Raw genomic sequence first — 25,788 nt, 5'->3', positions numbered from 1 at the left:
ATGGCAAGCCAAGTAATTTTTATTGAATGTTTTTCTGCACTCGTTCAGTTAGTCGACGATTAGCAGTGCGCTCCCTGGCGACGGAGCCGTTCGAGAACCACCGTGTGAATGTCCTCATAGATCGAAAATATCTCCCCCCCCCCCCCCAATGTTCTTTCAGCTTTCCAAAATGGTGGAAACAATGTGGAACAAGATCTGGACTGCATGGAGGATGTTTCCTACGTTGAAGCCAAGTTCGTGTTTATGACCCCTGTAGGGTGAGTATCGTTGTATGCCTTTGTTTCATTTTTCACGGCTTTTGTTCTTTACGTTTCGTCCAAACGTATCGTACTTGAGCTTTTGAGTGCGTTTCCAGTTGACATTACGCTCGCTTACTCTGATCTACATGTTATCCGTATCGCAGAACTGTGTATCGTTGTTATCGTTGTATGCCTTTGTTTCATTTTTCACGGCTTTTGTTCTTTACTTTTCGTCCAAACGTATCGTACTTGAGCTTTGGAGTGCGTTTCCAGTTGCCATTACGCTCGCTTACTCTGATCTACATGTTATCCGTATCGCAGAACTGTGTCTGCAGGAAATTCAGAATATGTACCAATCTCTGGCAACGCGCCACTGTCGTTGCAAAATGGTCTTGCCATCAGACCGCACCTGTACCTTACTTTCCGAAGTCTCTAAGTAAGTACTGACAGAATTGAAGCTGTGAGACATTCAGCAGCCGTGCCTGGATAGCTCAGTCGGTAAGAGCACTGCTCGCGAGAGACAACGTTCTGGGCTGCAGTCCTGATCCGGCAGACCGTTTAAATCTGTCTAAATGTTTCGATCTAGCGCACACTCCGTTGCAGTGTGATACGCAGTTGAGTACTTATCGTTGCTCGGTTATGGAGTTCTATTAGTCCATCTCCCCCCCCCCCCCCCGCCTTTCCCAATCTCTCTGTCCATCACAACCACCTCGCCTCTGTCCACTTACGCCCCCCGCCCCCCCCCCCCCCCCCGCACTCCCTGTCCATCTCCTCGATACTCCCCCTCAGCCTCTATGTCCATCTCCTCCCACAACTCTCTGAGTCGACTTGCCACCCCCTCCCCCTCTCTCTGTGCATCTGCTGCTTCCCCCTGTATCCATCTCCCCCACCCTCCATCTCCTCCTGTCCCTTCTAATTCCGTCTCCCATTCCCCCTCTCTTTCCCCATCTACCCCACTCCCACCCTTCTGTCTGTCCTGGCTTCTCCTCCCCCTCTCCCTGACCATCTCCTCTTCCCTCCTCTCGCTTTTCAAGTTCTCTTCACTCCTCTGTCAGTCCATTTCTTTCACTTTCCTTACTCTGTCCATCTTCTCCTCTGCCATCTGTCCATCTCCTCCTTCACTCAAACTATTTGCCCACCTCCTCCTCCTCCTCCCCCCTCTCTTCACGTTATCACCCTCCAACAGAATGGGGGCTGGTGGTCCTACCCCCATAGTATTCTCTCCAGATCTTAACTAGAATGTGTACCAAATTAGATTAAAATCGTTCCAGGGGTTTACCTGGCTTTCCCTGCTTTCGCATATGTCAAATATGATTAACATACATTCAACATATTTCACACCTATATCTACACTTATTTCACACGTATATCTACACATATTTCAGCTGTAACTCTAGGTAATTTCGCCCTGCAATTTCACTTCCACGCAGCTCAACGTTTATGACGTCGTACCTGCTGAACTATGTGTCGTATAATGAGACAACTTTGCAGCTACATACGGTGGTGTACGACATGTGTTGCTAATAGAGTTAGTAGCAAAGAAGTAGTGAATTTTAACGCCATGCATGATGCAGCAGTTTTCACGCATCTCAGTGTTTATGATGTCATATTTCCTGAGCTATGTCCCGTACCATGATTTAATTTTGCACGTGAATTCATTGGTGTATGCGTATACTGTCTGCACAATGTGTATTGAATAACGTTAGTAATACAGAAGTAAAACATTAAAATGTCACGCTTCATGCGGCAGTTTTACTCCATGAACGGCGAAAATGTACTGCATTAAGCAGTTATCTTTTTTCCTTTCATCTATTTCTTGAGGGGGTGGGGAGAGAGGGGGTCTGTCAGCGAGAGTAACTTCAGTAAAGGTTTGAAATTATGTGCAAATTTTGTTGCAGGTCACTAAGTGCTCTCATTCTCAAATACTGGATGAATAAAGTGTGATCATTCGCGAGTTGTGCACAACATTGCTTTTTTACCCCCACCCCTTTGATAGGCAGATGGTTCTTATCACCACAGCGAATCTTTCCAGACAGTAAGATATACGTGTAGCACGTTCGGTTGAAATGAGTCCAGTGGTTTAGGAGTAGATGTGGAGCATGTATACACATATTTTTATAATATGTTTTGATTCAACCATTTTTAAAATATCTTGTTAATGCCCGCTTACCTAGGATTTAGTGGTCGGATAAGAGAGATAACGGGAGCGCTCAATAGCTTCTCGCCTTGCCTCTTTCTCTTATCAGATACCCGTGACGGGACACGTCCTTCTCGCTCCTTGTGTTCCTCTCGTCTCTGGCTCACGAGGACCGACCTCTGACCTTTACACATCGCCCGCAGATAACCCGTAACTGGTGATCAAACGACCTGGCTCTTCGTGGCTATTTTGCTGTACATCATTAAAACAAATTCGGGTCTCTGCAGTGAAAGAGAAAGCAGGGGGACGACGCTGCAAAGTTAGTAATACACGAGAGTCAACTATAAAGCAATACCCTTGAAACAGTTCTGTACTTAATCACTGTAGATGAAAAAGACCTAAAATACTGCTATGCAGGACGATCGTTTTTACCAACAGATCACATGATAAATATTTATTTCGCTTAGTCAAAAATTCTCTAGCGAGGCTTTTTTCCAGCTCTAACATTCTGCGTGGTGTCTGTTTGTTCTATATCGTGTCTCCCTACCACTTTCGCGCAACGACGCTCTGAGGGTGTTTTTTAGGGAATTGACTAGTTTGAACCTGGGACCTGTTGCTGGTAAGGAGATGCCAGACCACACATGACATGTAGAGTTCAGAAGAGTTCAGTGAGACTAGCGATGATATAACCAAATACTTAAATGATTTCAGCGTCAGCTCCACTGCACTCCCTGTAAAAGAATCTTAATACTAACTAAATTTAGTGGAAGGGGTTCAAGGCTTTCCTATTTTTAGTTAAAATAACGTCGAAAAAGCAGTTAAGCTTATCATTGGAAATTTTATTCTACTCACAAAACATTGTTTATAGATTGCACTATTGATAAAAGGAAATGTTTTAATACAGGATGGAAAAAACCAACTGCGTTCAACAAAAATGTGAACGAATATTCCCTGAATGGGTTTACAAGTTCTACAATGGATCGAAGGATGACCTATGTCATATCACATCTATAATCTAGGTTTAAATTAAGTTTCACAAAAGAGAAAACTATCAAAATGGTCTACAGTGACCCTCAATTATCTTTAATTACTTATCTAACTTGTCGTAAATTACAGTGGCTGATGTGGCTTCTCAATAACTATATAATAGAAAAATCATCGCGTTTCAGATTTTTACTTCAAGTGGCAAATGTGAACACCATGAGCTTTAATTGACGATCGACACTAGTATTACGCAAAAAGGGGGTGTAACAGATGAGACTTCTGCAGTTCTGAGTGAAGCTTTATGCGCTGTTATGCGACATCGCGTGCGTTCATTACCTTGTCGGTGTTCGTCAGGGGGCGGCGAGCAGCAAAGCTCCGCTCACATCGCCGTCTCGGAAGCAACTCTCTCCTAACTTCTCCTTACTACAATTTACCGAAGTTGGTTTAAAAAAACTATCTGGCTGTGTTTTCATCTGACCAATCAGGGTCTCAATGTTAACCTTAAGCTCCGCCTACAAAAACGTTACACTTTTCGTGGTGGGGCAATGTTTTTAAAGTTTGCAACGTAACAGAGACGCGAAAAAGTCTCACGCTAAAACTTGCAGCTGGTGTGGTTCTTTTAGTGTTATCGTAAGATCTATACTGTTCTTCCGGAGGGCTCTATCTTTTAACATGGGCTGGGGGGTGGTCCTGACGTAACAGACGCGAAAAAGTCTCACGCTAAAACTTGCAGTTGGGGTGGCCCTTTTTGTGTTATCGTAAGATCTATACTGTTCTTCTGGAGGGCTCTAGCTTTTAACATGGGTCCTGACGTAACAGAGACGCGAAAAAGTCTCACGCTAAAACTTGCGGCTGGGGTGGTCCTAGCGGTTAGCTGGCGACGTGGGTGTCCGTCCCTTATCGTAGGGCCTTCCAGCTTAACACGGTTCTGCTCTCGGCTTCTGTTCTCGTTTCTCCCCTCGGAACTGCGTCTGTCTCACGGTGGGAAGGTATGACATGCATTTAGGCATTCTTGTGTTAGTCTGTGATATTCCATTTGCTCACTCGTTACTCGTATTACTTTGGTTAATTTAATGTCACGATTTATTCGGAGCTATGTGACATACTACTGGATTTGCTTATCATGTCAGGGTTTTCATGGAAGGTGTTGGCTTTGCCTGACACCTTACACAGCTGCCTTCATTAAGAGTGTGCACTGTGTGGTATCCGACTGCTTTCGTCTCGTTAAAACTTTTCAAACAGTTTACAGAATTACTTGTAATTATTTCACGCAGAAAAAAATTCTACTTACTTCAAATAGTCTTCTATGCTTTATCAGAAAATGCTCTACATCACTTCTCTGTTTGCAACAAAGAAGTTTTGAGGGAAAATGTAGGAGCAGAAGAAAAGATGGTGGTGGTGGTAGTTAGTGTTTAACGTCCCGTCGACAACGAGGTCATTAGAGACGGAGCGCAAGCTCGGGTTAGGGAAGGATTGGGAAGGATATCGGCCGTGCCCTTTCAAAGGAACCATCCCGGCATTTGCCTGAAACGATTTAGGGAAATCACGGAAAACCTAAATCAGGATGGCCGGAGACGGGATTGAACCGTCGTCCTCCCGAATGCGAGTCCAGTGTGCTAACCACTGCGCCACCTCGCTCGGTAGTATACTCTTAGACCACATATCCTCAGATAGAGAATGCCGTGTAATTAATGAAGTGAGTGGGACCTTTTTTTAGCTACTTCTGGAAAATATTTCCAGTCATTTGTCATAATTTGAAGACGGAATTTTCCTCCTTTATTCCTGAAAGGTACTGTAGCTGGGATTTCAAGCTAACAGATTTTTCAAGTCACCAAGTTCGACTGCGTAAGTCGGTACATGAACAGGCCAGCCTTGTAAAACGATTCTCTCTTCTTCCGGATTACGCAGTAGCGGCTCTTGCCTTGTGGACGAGGGTAATATAATTTTTATTGTAAAATGTAAACTTTCACTGCCGGAAACACTGCATATACTAAAATATTCCGGGCTATAATGGGGTGATCGGATTTCAGCAAGAAATTCATCTGAATTTGTAATAATAGCTCGGAATATTTTAAGAAGTGAGAACACCATTCCTACACAAAATATGTATTATATGCTGTAAGCTGGAACGATTGGTAGCAGCCGACCTGGGAGAGGTGGAGACTGGGGAGGGGGGAGAAGGGGGGAAGTTAATTTGGATTCCGGAGAGACTTGTAGAAAAACGCTAAGGAATAGCGATAAAACGTCTTATCTTAAAAGATAAACTGAAAAATAGCAGACATGCGTTTATAGCATTTGTAGATTTAGAAAGGGCTATTCATAATGTGAACTGGAATCTCATTGTAATTTTGAAGCTATCAGCGATAAAATACGGAGTGCGAAAGGATATTTGCACCTTATACAGAAACCAGACTGCAGTTTTAGGAATTGAAGGAGATAAAAGGTAGGCATTAATTGACTAGGGAAAGAGACCAGTTTTTAGACTGCAACCTATACTCAGTCTGTACATAGAGCAAGTGGTAAAGGAAATTAAGAAGACATTTGGTAGAGAGAAATTGAAGTTCCGGGAATAAAATGAAACCTTCAAGGTTTATCGATGACACTGTAATTCTTTCAAAGACTGCAAAGTACCTCCGTAAGTTAGAAGAAATAAATCACGTATTGAAAAGCAGTTATAGGATGGACACCAACGAGGATAATGAGATGTAGGCGAACTAAATTAGTTAATACTGAGGGAATTAGATTAGGAAATGAGTGGACGCTAAAACAGCTAGCGATAGTAGAAGTAAAATGATATTAAATGCAGAGAGCCGATAAGGAGAAAAGTTTTTCTGAAAAAGAGAAATTTTATAACAACCAATACAAAATTAGGAATTAGGAAGCTTTTACTGAAAGTATTTATCACGTTTGTAGCCTTATATGGAATGAAAAATGGACGAGTGACTAGTGACGAAGTAGTCAATCGAATCGGGGTTACAATAAATTTGTGGTACTCCTTGATTAAAATAAGGATCTGGGGTGAGAAATATAAGAATGGTTATTTGGCAATGGGGGGAATTGCACAAGGAACATTTCAACCTTTCGACTGTTGGTGACGTGATTTTGAAGTAGAAACGCGAGAGGATCAATCGCAACTAAACCAAGATAAGGCAGACCTCATCCACTAACGGAGAGGCACTGTCGAAACACTGTGGATGATTGTTGTAAAAAAACGCATGAAATCTGGGGGAAAATCTTTGTTAAATTTAAAACTCTTACAAATAAAAGCCACACATTTCTGTAGCCAGTGCTAAATGACGCTATAGGGGATAAAAAAAGCGACGCCACTGTACAGTGGACGATTGGAAACGACTGATTTGGAATGGTGGATCGCGCTATACTCCATGGAAAGCGATGGATGGGTTTGAATTCTGCGGATGTCTGGAAAACGAATACTGCCCTCACGTGAAATGCCAACACTGAAGCAGAAAGGTAGTGGTGGTGTGGTGTGGGGTGTTTTTGGTGGTTAGGTTGTGGTTGCTTTACTGCGCTTACCAAAAAGCAAAATGCGGAAAGATATGAACAGTTTTGGCATTGTGCACTACGTACAGTAGAGGAACAGGTCGAAGACGATAACTGTATCAGCATTACAATGCAACAGAACATCTTTGGCGCGAATAGAACGTCAGCTTCGTCCCAGACCTCCAGAGTCCTATATCACTTGTCTGGTTTCGGCTCTTGAGGTAGAATGGGCTGCCATTACACCACAGGCATTCAGACATCTTATGGAAGTGTCACCTGCCGAATTCAAGGTGTCGTAAGGGCGAAGGATGGGGACACCCCATGTTGATGTCTGCTGATAGATGTCCGAATCTTCCAGAGATTTCCAAATACTTTTCCTAACCAACTCTGTTACACTTTCGTATGCGCTACACCAACATGTTAAACTCCTAACAGAAAGTCTTTGAATGTGTTAGCTGTCTGTTCTCATGCCTACTTCGCCAGGACTTCAAACTTTGGAACAGTACTCTAGAACTGGTTGTTCTACTGTCTGGTATGCGATTTTCTTTAAGATGATTAGGACTTAGTTGTAAGTCTTCTAACAAATCTAAAGATTTTATTCATCGTCCCTACAATTGGTTTTAATTGTTAATCTCATTTCATAAGCCACGTTGGGATTACCACGAAATATATAAACGATACGACGGGCTCCACAAATTTACCACTAACCGTGTCATCAGGTACTGACGACTTCTTTCTGTTTGTTCCGAGCGGTATTTTAAATCTACTCGCCTATGAAGAGTTGCCATTCATTTTTCCCCTTTTTTGCAAAAATAATAGAGACATATTCACATCAAGTAGCACACAAAGTCTGTCTTTATTATTCGGCACACTAAAAAGTTTCAGCTTTTTATCACGGTAATTAGTATTTCGTTCTTTTATAGACAAACTGCACTTATCATCACTGTCGGCATGTGCTCGTCATCATCACCGTCATCTGATCCTCCTTTTCCTTCTACTTCTCTCCGTATACTTGGCATGGTACAAGTCTTTCCGCGTTGTCTTGCGGTCGTTCAATGACATAACTTACTCGTGCACTACAACAACGTTAACTAACGATCTGATGGCGTTGCTAACCCTAACTGACAAATCGTTGTGTATATTAGGACGTATGTGACCCATCTGAGTGACGTATAATAATGTATAGTGAGGCATGTCTATCTAAAATCATTTACCCCTTCTCCTCAGGCCAAAAACGGCGTTTATTGCATCATTGCAAGTGGTGAAGATTTATTCTGTCGACAGCGTCTTCTGATCTACAGCTCCTGTATTGCTCAGTCTGTTCTGTCACTGTGCTCGATACTTGGAATGTATGACGTAGTAGCCGGTTCGTTATAATGATTTCATCGTTGACGGAACTTTAAGTGTTCCTTCCTTTCAGAGCTGCCTACAAGAGAACATTTCCAATATCGAACCAGAATGTAACACATTCTTTCTGACGGATACTCAGAATTACAATACAGTAACAAAAGAAGACGTCAGATCACTAAAATTAAACTAAGGAAATAAAAGAAGTATTATATGAATGCGTGGTGCCTGCTCTTTCGGGCAAATCCAAAAGAACAGACACCAAGCAATCATATAATTGATTTCCGCGATGGGCCTCGATCCGCCACCTTCAGTGCAGGTGTACAATTACGCTCGACCTTCTGCGGGAATCTCATTGTAGCGAGCATTTGGATATGGACTGAAACTACGGGTAGGTGGGGCTCGGTGGAAGTGAGGGCCGGCCGAGCGGCATGCCGAAATAGTCTGCGCAATTGCGATATACACTGTGTCCGGATGGCGCAGCGGTTAGAGCAACTACCAAGTAAGCAAGAGATCCCGGATTCGAGTCTTGGTCCAGCACACATTTTCACTCCTCGCCGCTGATTCCGCGTGAAGTCCCGATGGAGCTGACATCAATAATTCTTTCCCTTTCCTTTCCTTCTCTCCCCTCCACCTTCAACTTACACAAAAAACAGTGTAACTAATTGATATAGGTTCCTCCAGTAAACTTTGACAAGTGAGTCTCTCGAGAGATTTGAAGAATGGGAAAGCATTCCTAGTGAAGTACTGTGTTGCTCAAATTGTGCTTACGGTTGGTGATGCCTCCTGATGTGCAAAATACGAAGCGCTGTTGAACCTCGGGTAAATGTGAAAGCATTCTGCAACGATTATATAATGTAAAAGCATATATTCGTTTCAAACTGGAATAAAATTATAGTTGGTAAATAGAAAAGCAAAGTTCGTATCGATTACTAAACAAGAATGAGGCATTTTCAGACTATATTGAACTTGTACAAAGCACCTTGGACTAGCTCTTCTCTGGAACGTGTTTCCTTTTTGAGAAGGAGGTACAGCGTACTCCTCATCACAGATTTCGTCCTAATTATTGGTTATGCAGGACTTGGCCAGAAATGAAAGTGACAGAAGTGGGAGCTTCGGATGGCTAAGCATTCAGAAAACATAATATTTTTGGCGCGGGTCATTTATGTCAGTGTAGGTTGGTGCAGTGATTGGCTCAGTGAAAACAGCGCAGGACGGTAATCTGAGTGTCTTGGGGTCGATTACCTTTGGTGAGACTTTATTCTTACTTTCAGCTACTACATCGCTTACACTGCAAATAAACCGAAACCTTTGTTCAGTGTATTGTATTTATTAACATTTTCATGAAAGGCGTGATAAGAAGAGGCAAAGGATGATTTGGGATTACAGATGAATTTAGAGGAAGGGATTGTAAGATGTACTTGAGAACCTGATAAATAAAATTAGATACTTTTATTATTTTACAGTCAATGTTTTAAGGCGCTGTGGTGATATTAATCGTAAAAACAAGGGAGCGGTAATGTTACCGGCACATTATACACGTCATAAAGGCCGATTTTTTTCAATTACGTTATTGTTATAAAGTTTCTATAGAGAAATAAACTTGGTTTACATTCATAAAAGGTTCTCTCTCATCGCACAGATTGACAGACAACCATGCATTAGCCATAATATCACCAAATATTGGCAACTGTATATATATTTTATGCAGTCTTCTCGGGATGTGATTTCTTTTACTCTATTGATGACTTAAGAGCTTTTTGATACAGGTCTTTACCTGACTATAAAAACAGACATCGCAGGGCTGCACTAGTGGAGTGCATTTGGCGGAAGGAGAGGGGAATCAAGTTCAATCTGCTTGATGGCACTCCTCTTTCATTTTGAAAAATCTCGCCGTATTGACGTGAAATTTTTTTGTCTTTACCACGAGTCAGTTAATAGAAGAAATTTGTCCTCATGCATGTAGGTCTTCATCGCGACATTCGAATAATTTTGGTATAAGGCTGTTGGAATTCCCCATGTTTTGACGAAGTAATAACGACATTCTTATATTATACCGGGTTCATCACACTGTGCTGTATGCGAGTGATTTACTTTCTTCAAATGTTGTTTTATTTGTAGTGTAATGTAAACCTTGAAAATAAAAAAGTAAAAGAAAAGTTTCCGCACAGTGACCCGACCCCACGTCCCGTGGATTATCGCTCTGTATTCATTCCGCTGCGCCAACCGCTGCCTGGAACCTACGCTAACACGAGAGGTTCATGCCTCGCCCGACCAGCGCTAATTTTTTTTTTTTTTCTAAAGGTTCCCACGACTGTCACTTTCATTTATGACCAAGCCCTGCATATACCTTAAATATGGACGATATCGGTGATGACAAGTAGGCGCGGTTCCGTTGTGGAAGACAATGGCATTGTCTACAGCTTTCAGCTCGTGATCTAGTAGTTAGTATCGCAACCTTTTCATCGCAGGACCTGGATTCGATTCCCGACTGGCTCGAGGATTTTCTTCGCTCAGAAACTGAGTGTCTGTGTTGCAATTACGTCATCTCATTTTCATCGACTCGCAAGCCGCTGAAGAGACGTCAAATAAAGAGACGTGCACCAGGCGGTCGAATACCCCCAAACGGGGTCTCCCGGCCAATAATGACACACGACCATTTCATTCCCTCTTATAGTATAATCTTGACTAGTCACCGGTAGTTTAACAGAACAGTAGTGGATGGCTTTGCCTATTTATACGCAGTATGCTACCTTTCTTTATGTTCAGGGTCAACAGCAGGTGCTGGGACGAAACGTAGATCCCCTGCAGATCTTCCATTACAACTGTGCTGAGCCGTCCTATAGAGCACAATGTGGACCAGAATAGCCTCACGCAGCCTCCAACATTATCCATATAAATTTTAAATAATAGTGGCCTTGTGACACTCCCTTGAGGTATTCCGAAATTACCGTTACGTTTTATCGATTTTTTTCCATTAAGAGAGCAATGTGTTGACATTTGCCTGCAAGGAATTCTTGTATCCAGTCGCAAACCTGGTTTGATACTCAGTAATGTCGTATTTTGTTCACTACATGGCGGTGTGGAGCTGTATAAAATGCTTTCCTGAAGTCGTGGAACACGACATCAAGGCTGAGAGCATTTGTCTACGGCACTTTAGATCTCTTGGACGAAAAGAGTGAGCTAAGTTTCGCAAGATATCTATCTGCTGAATCCATGTTGATTTTTAGAGGAGATTTTTTTTGTCCTAAAACGTCATAATGCGTGCGGATAGCATATCTTCCATAATTCTACAACAGATTTATGTCAGCGGTATTGGCATATTCGCGTTTCTCCGACATCCCTTCCCGACAACGACAATGACCTGCCCTTTTTCCAATCACCAGGTACCCTTCGTTCCTCATGTGAACTACGATAAACTACCACTATTAGGGGAGAAACGTTTTCTATATCGTCTCTGTAGAGCCCCACAAGCATATCATCTGGTCCAGTTTCCTTTCTACGATTGACTAGTTTTAATTGGTTTTCTATTCCGCGACCGCTTGTCTCAATATCTGCCACTTCGAGATTTGTGTAACGATTGAAACGAAAAGCTATATTATGACCTCTGGCGGTGAAACAATATCGCGAAAAAGAATGCAATATTTCAACTTCATGTCTGTCACTTCTGTTTCGGTGTCAGCATAGTTACTGAGCAATTGGAAAAATGATTCCGATCCACTTACTGACTTTACACGAGACCGAAATTTTTCGGATTGAGTCAAGGCCCGGCACAAATTTTCATACGACACTAGCAGGTAGTATATTATATAAACCTAATGCAGTTGATGCCGAGGAATTTGCAGTCAGCGAATATATTTCGAAATAAAGAGACTCTTAATCTTCATTTGTGTCTGAAGAACAGAATGACGATGAGAATGATATGGCAGAACAGCTCCAATGACACATTCTTTTTAGAGCTGCTATTACAAAACATTTTGAAACTAGGTCAGCATAAATAAGAGGTGTTGCAATCCAACGAACTGAATAAGGAGACAAACAAAGGAAGAGCCAGGAAATTAGAGCTGGCTTACACGCTAACACGGAAGAAGTAGATCAAATGGGCGTTTTCCTACAAGACCAAAATGAGACACTATAACCGGGTAGTACAACCTGAAGTATTGTACACTTCGCAGTGCCTCACGTTAAATAAAAACGTGAAGCTTCAAGAACTCGAAAAGAAAGAAGAACACAGTTAACAGTAAAAAACCCTTTCAAAAGAAACCACCAAACAGGAGACCCATACGGTTCTTTTCCGAGGAGGAGAGAAAAGAAACAAATTGAAAGAATGAAGAAGGACTAGGAGGAAAAGAGAAGAAAAACAAAACAGTCTTATTTGCGATCCGCAGTGGACCAAATTCAGAAATTTTAAAAAATGCATCAGGTGTTGCAAGGGACACAAATTCTGAAGAGCTCATCAATTAAAACAAATATAATCCAACAAGTGTACTTTCACTTAAGCCTCCAGTCACACAGAGGAAAATGTCAGATGTCGACAGAGGCACATACGAAACGCTCCGCCATAAGCCGTACAGTAGCTTGCTGTGTACAGAGGTGTACAAATTCTCCTTCCAGCCTGCCTTCTCCTGTCTCTGCCGCAACTATTAAAGCAACTTCACCTGCCTCAGGGGAGACAGATGCACACTGGTTGTAGCGGGTCACCTTGGGTTTCCGCCAGACTGGGAAACTTCACGGGACCCGATCAGCCTGCTGCATCTGACAACAGGTTATCAGTCCACCGTGACTAGGGAATGGCCATGTACTTGTTTCTGTAGAAGCTTTCACTGCAGCTCATTTATCATAACGGTGGGAGCATCGAAATGAACAAACCAAACTTGTAGGAGAGGGAGGAAAATTACTGAACTCTTATTCGGAACCTGGAGTATATTGCGACATGTTTGTAGATTTGTCCAGCTGTACGTCTTTCCATAAATATTTTGAAAGTAGACTATCACTTGGTGGCTGACAGGTGGAAATGTGTACTAAGGACTTGCCACTTAACCCTAGACAGGTTTTCTAAATTTAGGGCAAACATTGACAGAAATAGGAAAAAAATATAGTTCAGAGGATATTAAAAACCACATTCTTGTAGTATGCAGTGTAGTGTGAACGAGGCTTTGTACGAATTAAACATGCACTTTATAGATTAACATAATATGAAAAGCGATCTTCGTGTTTGCTAAATGCATTTGAGGACTTTAGAAAAAAAAAAAAAAACCGGGAGTCTATGTGGCTGAAAGACACAAAGGTTACAGAAACTAGACTTCCGACACGCTGAGGTTCTTAGGCGCAATGGATCTCGATTTCCAGAGACGGTTCTGCTTACTTCAGAAAACATTTATTAGAGATGACCTGCTGATGGGTCGAGTTGAAAATAGTCAGTACCAGTCCAAAGAGGGTGAAGTCGGAGAGAAAAAGAAAAAAAGAAAGAAATAAGCGTGAAATAAGCTGAAAAGGAAACAAAAGGAGAAAATGCACCATTTCCTGGTCTACAGTGACCCAGAATGAATGGTTATTTCAATGAGCCACTTCTTGTGATACTCAGATTAAAAAAAAAAGACTTTTCATAAACTTCCAAACCCTGTTCATAACATTACAATGAAAGCGTACAGAATAAACTGCTATGAAGTGTAGCACAGTGACAAAAAGCATGTAAGATTCCTTAGGTTGGTCGTAGCTTAAATTCGATGGGAGTGAAGCAGCCTTCCCGTTCTGCTGGTAACGTGTGGCTGTGTACGGATGTGGATTTCGTGTAGATTTAGGTAGCAAATTCGATCCAAACCCATCTGCTTTCGCCAGAATAAAAATGTGCACGGTAAATATCGCGATTTTATCGAGGTGGTTCTTGGAAGCTTCATTGTGTAGAATTAAACACTCCAAGAAAAACGTCGCGACGGGTCGCTCCGTTTAGCGAAATTGTGCTCAGGTCACGAGGTTTAAGAACAGACGCCGGCGTGCCGTTTCCGGAGTGTGTCTGCCTCCGCGGCGACCTTGCCGGTGGTTGCTGGGCCGTGGCGTGGCCCTGCCTTGTTGCAAGATGCGGGCGGCCCGCTGCGGCTGCCGTATTGATCGCAGCGGAGCGCCTGGCCCCCCCTACTTCTCTCCACCACGCCTCGCCCCCCCCCCCCTGGTCATTAGCACGCTCCCCCCACCCCTCCCGTTTCCGCCGGCGCACGTGCAGCGGGCGTCCAGCCCAGCCCAGCCCTCCGCCGTGATGCGTCCGCTCCCGGAAGTGTCAACGCCCGCCCTACTGTGTTTTCGTCGCGGGGACATTACTGTTAGTTACGTCTTCCACGCGCCGAATATATCGCCCTGCTGTGGAAAGCCTCATCATGTCCACAAAGCCTAGCTACGCGTGTTCAACTGTGGTTACGCCCGCGCTCGTTACAGCAAAGCAAATGAAACTCGGGAGGTTGTCTATATAACACTGTGCCAGGCCCCGCCAGGCACTTCACTACTTCGTGAATTACACAGCGCAGGGACGCAAATACGAGCTCCCCGGGACTAGGCGGTCATCATTATGCACGCCCTCTGCCAAAACATGGGGTTGCATTTAGATGGCAGACACGAACCACCCATAGCTGTAAAGTGACAAATGTTCGCATCCCTCCACATGTTTACACGCTGAAGCGAGTACACCTAATCAAGTTACTAAAACGTCAGGAGTGTCAAGTCAGGCGTCCGGTAAAGACGTCTATTACATTTGTCGTAGTAACATTTCGACGAACTGTAACAAATTTCCGAGCATCGAGGGAATAAGTGAAATAGCTGAGTACGCTTACACATACACGGTGTTTCAAAGTCTTTGCACCAAACGTCTAGGGGTGGTGGATCATACCATGGGGGACAATTTTTGTTACAGACAAGATTTTTGCTGACGCTTCCCAGCAATGCTAGGAGTCCCTTTTGTATCGGTTATGTCCCTGAGAGGCGGCAGAGCGTTGGCACTCTGCGAAGTACTTATGCATTGTGTATTGTCTACAATCCAGCCATCTGCTCCGCTTGAAAACGGATATGCTCAGCCAACTTAATTTCCTGGTTGGCTTTAAAATATCTTTCTTGCGTAGACGCACTCATGGTTTTCTTGTTGAATATCGTTCTGGTATGGAGCACACCTATTTACTTAGACCCTGCTAGTTCCGTGAAATATGGGTAGCGTCAGCGAACATTTTTCCTCTAACAGAGGGTGTTCCCCATGACATTATCTATTACCGATAGACGTTTGATGCAATGACTTAGAAACACTGTACATTCTGCAAGTCACTGTACAGTGCATGACGGAGTGTACTTCGTAACAATATTACAGATTTTCTGTCCAATTACATGCGTGTATTGAACGAGGGAAAATGGACTATCTCTGTATATACCCCAATTTCTCTTACCGTTTTCTCACTATGCTTACTATGACGGCCATAGAATGGTTGCACAGTTTTCCCCGAACATGTTTTTGTGACACCTACGTCGCCTTTGTTCCAATGATTCCAGTTTAGAGGAGTAAAACACGTTTCAGTTCGCCGGCCGATGTGGCCGAGCGGTTCTAGGCGCTGCAGCCTGGAGCCGCGCGACCACTACGGCCGCAGGTTCGAATCCTGCGTCGGGCATGGATGTCTGTGATGTCCTTAGGTTAGTTAGGTTTAAGTAGTTCTAAGTTCTAGGGCACTGATGACCTCAGAAGTTAAGTCTCATAGTGCTCAGAGCCATTTGAACCATTTAGCCACGTTTCAATTCAGTGTTGAAATTAAAATATGAAACAGATAATCTGTGCTATATGGAATAACAGCATGCAATGGATCAAATGGAAACTAGGAGAAATAAGCATAGCTATAGCATAAAAGAGTGCTGTGAGAGAATCTCTCAACCATTGAAGGTAATGTCCTGGCGAACGTTGAGTCAGTGAAATTAAGTCGAACGCTGGCTGCATTGGACCAAAATCCTGGGACGCCTGCTAGGAGAAAACTGTCTTAACGAGTGGGTGAGATTGCCTGAATACATGCTGAAGGAGCATTATCAGATGCAACGGTAAGACACGCGACAAGAGCAATGTACGTTTCAGTCGTCTGATCGTAACCTACCGAGAGAAAGTACACTATAGCTGTACACAGTTCAGTCGCAATAATGTAACCACCGTCTATGCTCGACGTCAACTTGCAACGATGACTCGCAGCACTAGCAGTGGAAGGACTACAAAGCCCTGAAATAAAATACTAAATAAATAAGATGACATACTGCACTGATGGACATTAAACATGCAGCTGTGTTCAGCAGACTTGGCAGACTATGCTGATACAATACCTCCCTACTTAGCAATCATAAACAAACGCTCGCTCGTAGAAAGATCCATACCCAAAGGCTGGATAGCAGCACAAGTCACATCAATACACAAGAAAGGAAATAGGGATAATACACTGAATTACGAACCAGCACCACTAACGTCGATCTGAAGCAGAATTTTGCAACATACATTGTGCTGGAACATTATGAATCACCTAGAAGGAAACGTTTCATTGAAACGTTTTATTAACAAACAGCCAACACGGATTCCGCAAATATCGTTCTTGTGAAACAGGACGAGCTCTTAGCTGTCGTAAAGTAAGGCGTACTATCAACCGGAGATGTCAAATTGATTCCCATATTTTTAGATTTCCATGGTGCTTTTGATACCGTTCCTCACAAGCGACTTCTAATTAAGTTGCGCGCCTATGAAGTATTGTCTCAGTTGTGTGACTTCCCTGTGAGAAAGATCACAGTTCGTAACAATTGTCGGAAAGTCATCGAAAAATGTAATGTCTGGCGTTCCGCACGGAGGAATTATAGGCCGTATGATTCTAGATCTACATAAACAATTTAGGAGACAATCTGAACAGCCCCTTTAGACTTTTTGCAGAAGATACTCATTTATCGTCATATGAAGTCATCAGGTAATAAAAATGAATTGCAAGATGATTTAGGCAAGATATCTGTATGGTGGAAAAAGTGGCAATTGACTGTAAACCATGAAAAGTGTGAATTCATCCAAATGACCACTAAAAAGAGTTCGCTGAATTTCAGTTACACGATAAATCACACAAATCTAAAAGCTGTAAACTCAACTAAATACTAAAGGATTACAATTAAATAACTTAAATTAGAACGATCAAATACATATTGTTTTGGGAAAAGGAAATCACAGATTGTTATTTACTGGCAGAACACTTAGAAAAAGTAACATGTCTACTAAAGAGACTGCTTACACGGCACTTGTCCGCCCTTTTCTGAAGTACTGCTGTGCAGTGTGGGATCCGCATCAGATGGGATTGACGAAGGACATTGAAAAAGGTCAAAGAAGGGTGGCTCGTTTTGTTTTGTCACAAAATATGGGATAGAGTGCCACGGACATGATACACGAATTGGGGTGACAGTGATTTCTCCTCAGAGTGTGAAAGTATTTCATTGGCACCCACCTACATAGGGAGAAATGAGCGTCGTAATAAAATAAGAGAAATCAGAACGCAGCGCGGCGTAGCCGCGTGGTCTAGGCGTCTTATCACGGTCCGCGCGGCTCCCCCTCCCCCCCCCCCCGCACCACACCCCTCCCCATCCCGTTCCGTCGGAGGTTTGAGTCTTCCCTCGGGCATGGGTGTGTGTGTGTCGTCCTTAGCGTAAGTTAGTTTAAGTTAGATTAAGCAGTGTGTAAGCTTAGAGAGCGATGACCTCAGCAGTATGGTCCCAAAAGACCTTACCACATATTTAAAAAATTTCCAAGTCAGCGCTTGAACGGAAGGGTTTAAGTCTTCGTTTTTCCCGCGCGCTGTTTGGGGGTGGAACGGTAGAGAAGTAGCTTAAAGGTGGTTCCATGAACCATGTGCAAGGTACCTAATTGTGAATTGCAGAGTAATCATGTTGATGTGGATGTAGATGTGTATGTAGGGTAGTGTTCACCCAAATTATTGCAGTTATTCCAAACGGCTCCCAGAAATAACTTAAAGCGCAGGTGTTTTTTTGTTTCTCTGATATAAACTATCGAAAAGAATTGGTATCAACCATAAACACCGTAACTACATCGAAGTATTTAACTTCTGTTCGAAGCCTTTTATTTTGACGGATTGATTACTGATTATGTTAATACTTCGTGTTTTACGATACTGTAAACCCAAGAAAACATTAAGCTTCTTGCCCTGTCATCAGTTACAGCACCTGCTGTGCTATATACTCGTAGAGTGTGTCTTCTTCAGGTATATTTATCCTAACCGATTGATGTCATTATAAATGTTATTGAGTAACATTCAGGTGGCGTTGCTATGACATGAGAGGTATAAGCGAGCCCGAAAAACGCTCCGTACAGCGTGATATAAAAACTTATTTAAAAACATGCATATGTACATAAATTATAAACAGATTATAAATATTCAGTATCTGCACGTAATATTTCAACATTCAAAACAAATTCATGAAACCACATTACTGCAGAGAAAGACGAATAATTTAAGTTTTGTCTTGTCAGGTGTAATTCATCCCATGATCAATATTATCTTTCATCGTAACAGTTTTAAACCATTAGTCTGTATTAATACGTTTTTCGTTGTATCATTTGTCGCTCTAAAATACAGGCACGACCACACTGACTCACTTCACTTTTTTTCTTCATTTATGTCTGGACATCGTTAAAGGATACAGTAACAACATATTATACCAAGGGTACATACATTCGTAAGAGTTGCAAACAATTAAGTCACCACGTCTGCATGATATCCCAGTTCGGTTTTTCAAAGAGTGCTCTACAACATTGGCCCCTTGCTTAGCTTGCATTTGTCGCGAATCTCTTAACCGGCGCAAAGTCCCAAGCGACTAGCAAAATGCGCAAATGACTCCCATGTACAAGAAGGGTAAAAGAAAGAACCCGCAGAATACAGACCAATATCCCTACCATCGGTTTGCTGCAGGAACCTTGAACATATTGTAAGTTCGAATATAATAAATTTTCTTCCGACCGAGAAGCTCATGTCCACGGATCAGCACGATTTTAGGAAGCATCATCATCGTGAATCTCAGCCTGCCCTTTTCTCATGCGATATACTGCGAACCACGGAGAAAGGGCAAGTAGCAGATTCCATATTTCTAGATTTGCGGAAAACATTTGACACGGTGCTCCACAGCTGGCTGTTAACTACGCTATGACCATGTGGAGTAAGTTCACAGATATGTGTTGGGCTTAAGGACTTCTGAAGCAATAGATTAAGCAATAGAATCCAGTATGGACAGGAGCCCCCCACCCCCCAGGAAGTGTGATGGGACCGCTGTTGTTCTCTACATACATAAATGATTTGGTGGACAGGGTCAGCAGCAATCTGCGGTCGTTTGCTGCTGCTGCTGCTGATGATGATGATGACGACGTGGTGTACGGCAAATTGTCGAAATTGAGTGGCTGTAGGAAGGTACAAGACGATTCAGAAAACATTTCTAACTAATGTGGTGAATGGCAGTTAGCTCTAAATGTGGGAAAGTGTAAGTAAATACGGATTCGGATGGATAGGAAGAACAGACCTGTACTGTCCGGATACAGTACTAGTAAGGACCTGATTGACACGGTCAAGTCGTTTAAATATCTGGGCGTAACGTCGCAAAGCGATACGAACTGGAACGAGCATGTGAGAACTGCGACAGGGAAGTCGAATGGTAGACTTCTTTTTTTTTTTTTTGGGGGGGGGGGGGGGGGGGAGATTTAAGAAAGTGAGGTTCACATGTAAAGAAGATCGCATACAGAATGCTGGTGTGACCTGGTTCTTGAGTACCGCTCGAGTGTTTGGAACCCGTACCGTTCTTTTCAAGGAAAGCTATTTAGAAAATTTAGAGAAACGGCGTTTGAAGCTGACTGCCAAACGATTGTATTGCAGCCAACATAGACTGCGCGTAAGGATCACAAAGAGAAGAAACGAGAAATTAGGGCTCATACGTGGGCAGACAGACAGTCGTTTTTGCCTCGCTCTATTTGCAAAGGGAACAGGAAAAGAAATGACTAGTGTACCCACGGCCGCGCACCATACGGTGGCTTGAGGAATATATATGTAGATGTGGATGTAGAAATTGCCGGTGAAAGCACCACCTGCGATTATTACAATACAAAATACAATCAGAGAGGATGTATCAATATGAAGTATCGTGCACGTGGAACGTTATTAGCTAGGTAGAACACACAAGGTATCATTGCATTTAGAGCCCATGTTCGTCGCCGAGGGAAGATTCTAAATAATGAACTTCGCTTTACGATGCAGCAACGCTGGCTCAACGACAAAGAGGTCGGCACATTTGTGGTTATATTTCTTAGATAGTCCCCCACCTGTAGAAACGCAGTACATGGCTGCTTGGCTGTAAGTACATGGCCCAACCACATTAATGTGACCACTGCCTATGTTTGACGTCAGTGTGCAATAACCACTCACAGATAGCAACTGACAACACTAGCAGTGGAGTGTACGTAAAGCGGAAAACAGGACATTCGTTGTATAACGCTGAAAAGGAGGTATTTCCAAAAGGACACGATCACTGGCTTTCGGGCTAAGGGTGGAAGCATTTCCGAAGCGGCTATGTTTGTAAAATGTTCGAGTGCCGTAATGGTTGAAGTATACCGTACACGGCAAAACGGCACTCTTCAAAACCAGCGACTAGACAATTGTGGTGCAACACGGGTCATAGATGATAGTGTGAAACACGGCTGCGGAGATGTGCACAGGTGAATGGACGTGCAACTGTTGAGCAACTGACCGCAGAGATGGATCAAACGGGTACCAACAGTGTCTGTTCAACGATCGATCATCAAACGTTGTTGCGTACGGGACTCCACAGCAGGCGCCTTGTCAGTGCACTCATGCTGACTGCACACAGAGGTTGGAAGTTTTATGAGCCTTTGAATACCATACGAGATTTCCAGTAGTGGCGTCACCACAAACGGCCAACGTGGTGGACTAGAATTCTGCCCGTACTAATTTCGAGCACGGCCTTTTTTTTTTCTAGCCTCCCATCAAATAATTGTATCGCTACAACGAAAGATGTTTCTTCGAAAATCACCAACAATAATAATAATAATATCTATAATAATAATAATGGGACTGAACAAGAAAGCTTCTCAGTGTACAGCAAACCAAGGATCAGTACCGGAAGGCTTTGCTCCAAGGCCGGACTGACAGCCTGCGCAATTAGACATTGCATGGGTAGTTTTTAGAGAAGGCATAGACAGGGAAAAGACCTGGTCTGGACTGATTAACGAAAGCCTAAAGAAGGAAACTCAAGGGCTGATTTTTGCTGCACAGGGACAAGTCATCAGAACCAACGTCAAACTCCAGAAATCAGCGAAATATCCAAAGTGCAGACTCTGCGAAGAATTTGCCGAAACAACTGACCACAAGTTGAGATGTTGCAAAGATTTCGCAGACTGATCAGAAGCAGGGGCGCGATTATGTAGCACGAATAATCCACTGGAACGTATGGCGAAACCATGACCTGCCGTTTGCAAGCAACTGGTGGGACCACAAGCCAGAAAAATTTGTCGAAAACGAAACCGCAAAATTACTGTGGGACCTCCGAATTCAGATAGATCGAATGCTGGAACACATGATGTTGCAATTTTGGAGGAAAAGAATGTGTCGATCATTGACAGTGCAATCACAGGTGACAACAGAATCGACGAGAAACAACTTGGAAAACTTGCAAAATACGAGGACTTGAAAGTCGAACTACAACGACTCTGTCGTAAAACCAGTGAAAGTGCTGCCCGCAGTTCTCTGCATACTGGGAGCGGTATCAAAAGATCGTAGTGTGCAACTGAAAATCATTGGCATTGATAAAATATCAATCTGCCAGCTACAAAAAGCCACTCCACTGGAATATTCACGAATTATCCACCTGTACAAGTACATCATGCAGTCCTACACGCTCGTGAAGTGTCTGAAATAATGATAACAGTGGTACATCACAGCAAGCAAGTAGGTTAAAGTAATGTGACGTCGACTGAGCCACCTCGCTCGGTGGTACACCCGTGACGAGGTTTAATAAATAATCATAACGAAAGGAACGTTTTTATGAACATCTTTATGTGCTTATTGCAATTAAATGCACACAGGCCTATACTTCCTTCGTGTATTGGGTGGAGATCAGGGTTACTTGGCATTGGTTTTGGTTATTGATTTTTATACATTTTTACGCAATTTTTTAGAGATTCTTCTGAATGCGGTGGACAGCTCAACATCTTGACTACAATATCATTTAGGAACATTAATTAAATACGTATCTTGGTAGTGTCAGAAAAACACTTATCCTAAAAGCTTGCAACTATGTCGGGGATAGGTGGCATACTCACAGGGATGAGTTGGCATAACCTGAGATGGATTCGGAAACAGCAACATTCCAGGAAGTACATTTTATCAAAATTTCCTCTTTCTCAAAAAATAAGTTCCTCAAAAAATCCTTGGAAAGGAGTAATACATGAACAGAAATAGTTCCTGCTGTATGAACTTAAAAGAACAAACAATGACTTCTTCGAGAAAAATAAGTTCTGCTTAATATTGTACGGGGCATTCATTGTTGGTTTTGTTCGTCGTAACCTGTCAGTAAATTTTCTTAGGTGCTACAGGATTCGTTGGAACTGCCGACTGAGCTCCCTCACCATCGTCTTGTCAGGAGGCTCAAGGTCAAAGGTCAGCCACGGGACTATCGCTAAGGAAGCCAGGCTGTCGTCACCCCAGGCATACTTAATGTCTGACAGCCTGTCATCGGAAGTCGTAGAAACAATTCACATCGCCTCTTTCTGGGAAATTTTATCTTCTTTGACTTTTCAACCTTAACCCTGTCGCCCTTCTTGACTTTACATTTTTTTTTCTCTTTTAGCCCTTTAAGCAAAGAATCTACAACAGCGTGCTGAAAAGTAATACGTCCGAATTTTTTATGCCAAGAAAGCTTTTTAAACAAAACAAACTTTAGTAACATTCTAGACCTTTACCCTACATGTCCACATATTTGCAGCTATCTGCCGCTAGAGGGCTACCAATTGTCGCATGCAACATGGAGGTGTGCAATGTAACTATGTCGGTGTGTGAGAAACAGCGAGCTGTACTCGAGTTTCGAATTCGAAGTGTTCGTTCACACAAGGAGCATCCTGTCCTTCAGTATGACAAGGACAGACCACACACGACCGCTGCGACGTATGCAACCATCCGATGTCTTCAGAGGCATCGATCATCACCCGTACACTCCCGATTTGCCTCTTCTGATTTTCATCTGTTTTCAAAACTTAAAGAACACCATCACTTTGATAGAGATGAAGCGGTGCAAGCAAAACTGAGACTGTTGCTCCGCCAACAAGTTATTCTACAGTGATGGTATTATCGTCGGGAGAAATGTATTCGTCGCCAGTGTGATTAAATTTGAAGAAATTAAGATAAAAGATGCAAAATATTAATAACGTTTGTTTTATTAAAAAAGCTGTAATAGTTTTCAAATAAAGAAAATCGGAGGGATTATTTTTCAACACCCGCTCGTATCTTTGATGGAACTCTGTGGGGCGAGATGTCATAGCTATACCGACTAGCCCCAAAGGAATATGAAAAAGAAAATAAATAACACACACGTCAGAAACAAAAGATTATCGTAAATGCATTCAACCATATATAATCACTATTCCGGATACCGCCATTAGCAGCTCCTGAATTCGATCTACAGATTCAGCGGAACTAAAGAATTTACGACCAAATAATTTACTTAGCAGTCAGGAAAACAATTTAACAGGTGTCCTTTCTTCGTAACGTTTCCAAGCAGACTGAAGTTACGATAGATCGTGCAACTTTACATACGCTCCCCGCCAGCAGTTTGACAATGCTCTAGCTGCACGGTGGCAGGAAACAAGTGTTGCGTGCCAAAAAGTCACTTATGCCAACAAATCTAATCTCCCCTACACCGTGTTTGAGTTGTTTTTGAAGCATCAGTATTAAGCAGGTGTGTCTCATATTCGTTGAATGTGTAGAGCTTGCCTGCTTTCCTAAGTGCTGTGTAGCAGACCGTTTCATTTCGGTACCGGAAGTGACAAACAGTTAAGAAACGCCCAAGACGCTCGTTCGCTACTGTCCACTACAAAGACAAGTCTACTGTGTTTTCGGAATGGAAACATTGCCGGGATCTTTAACTACCGTTGAAGAATCATCCTATTAGTGTCTGGTGGAATAATAGAAAACAAAATAACGAGACTCTAACGCAGTATGGACCGATTTCTAGTTCGTCAAATTAGCTGGTTGTATTAATACCGCTGCTCGACGCTGGTGCTCTCGGATAGTTGTCTACAGGCTTGCAATACTGTAAATCTAACGCTTCAGAATCGTATTTTACTAAAGCAGCAATTGTCTCATCTATGTATATACCACAAAGGTGCTAAAGGTCAGCAAACTCGGTAGCCCAGTTGGTGTCTGCTTCCCCTGTAGGTCACGTCAGTACTGCTGTGCCATTACAGTTCCCTCAGTCGCAGCCAGCTGTTACCTGATATCACACACCAAGACGTCAGAAGTAACTTGGGCCTTTCCAAAGCACTGGAACAATGGGACCTCTCGTCAGGCCGCCGCCAACCTCACCGGCGATGGTCATCCCAAGTATGTAGAACTGTGATTCATTGAAAACAGTTCATCAGTAGTCTATGCGTCAGGGGCACGGCTCCGATACAAACGCAGCCGTTTGTGTGTTGGTGTTAACGGCAGCCTAAGAATGGAACAGTAAATCCTTAGTGAGACTGCTGCTAGTCTCCAGCCAATGGTACGGGATGATTCAGAATGTTGCAGGGAGTCTAGTACTTTTCTCGGTGCAGTTGTGGAGGGGCTACGATGGGCCTGGTGAACAAAACGGCGGTTCTCTCTTTTGGTTGTCAGGCGAGGTCGACCTGAACTTGACGAACAGAATGCTTTCCCTCACGTTCACATGTAGCCAATACCGGTCACAGACACATCATAATAACACACAGATCTGGACATTGCACGATTCGACCAGTCGGCCATATGAAATTCACAATGGGGTATCTTTCAAATCCGTTTAGGAGCTGATAACAGTGTCTCACACAAGAACGCAGCATCTCCGTCTTCTTCACAAAGATCACTCACCATCTGACGCTGTTTCTGCCTCTTGTGTATCCTATTAGCTCTGGTAACAACATTAATGCGCTCTGGTGGCCGTTCTAACTATCACAATAGTCTACAACTCCAAGCATTTACATATCCACTGATGGCGTGTACGTGTACGCAGTTACATTGACATCAACATATCTTATACGTGCTTCATGTTTTTTGTCAGGCCATGTATGTTCCGATGACACTGAAATATACTGTCCTTTTCCCTCAATCGAAAATAGACAATATATATAGAATATGTGCTGAATATTTTCAGGGCACCAGATAGCTTGGAATGATACGTATCTATAGGTTGATCTTTCCCTGAAAATCTTAGAATCGAGCATTTTTGGGGGGAGAGTCGCTGGGGTGGAAAGCCTTCGCTGGAGGCTATACTAACATACATAGTTTAATATGGCAACGAATTCAG

This window comes from Schistocerca cancellata, chromosome 2 (genome assembly GCF_023864275.1).
Source record: "Schistocerca cancellata isolate TAMUIC-IGC-003103 chromosome 2, iqSchCanc2.1, whole genome shotgun sequence".
NCBI classification, from domain to species: Eukaryota; Metazoa; Arthropoda; class Insecta; order Orthoptera; family Acrididae; genus Schistocerca; species Schistocerca cancellata.
The sequence above is the reverse complement of the archived record's forward strand: the minus strand, read 5'-3'. Positions refer to the sequence as shown.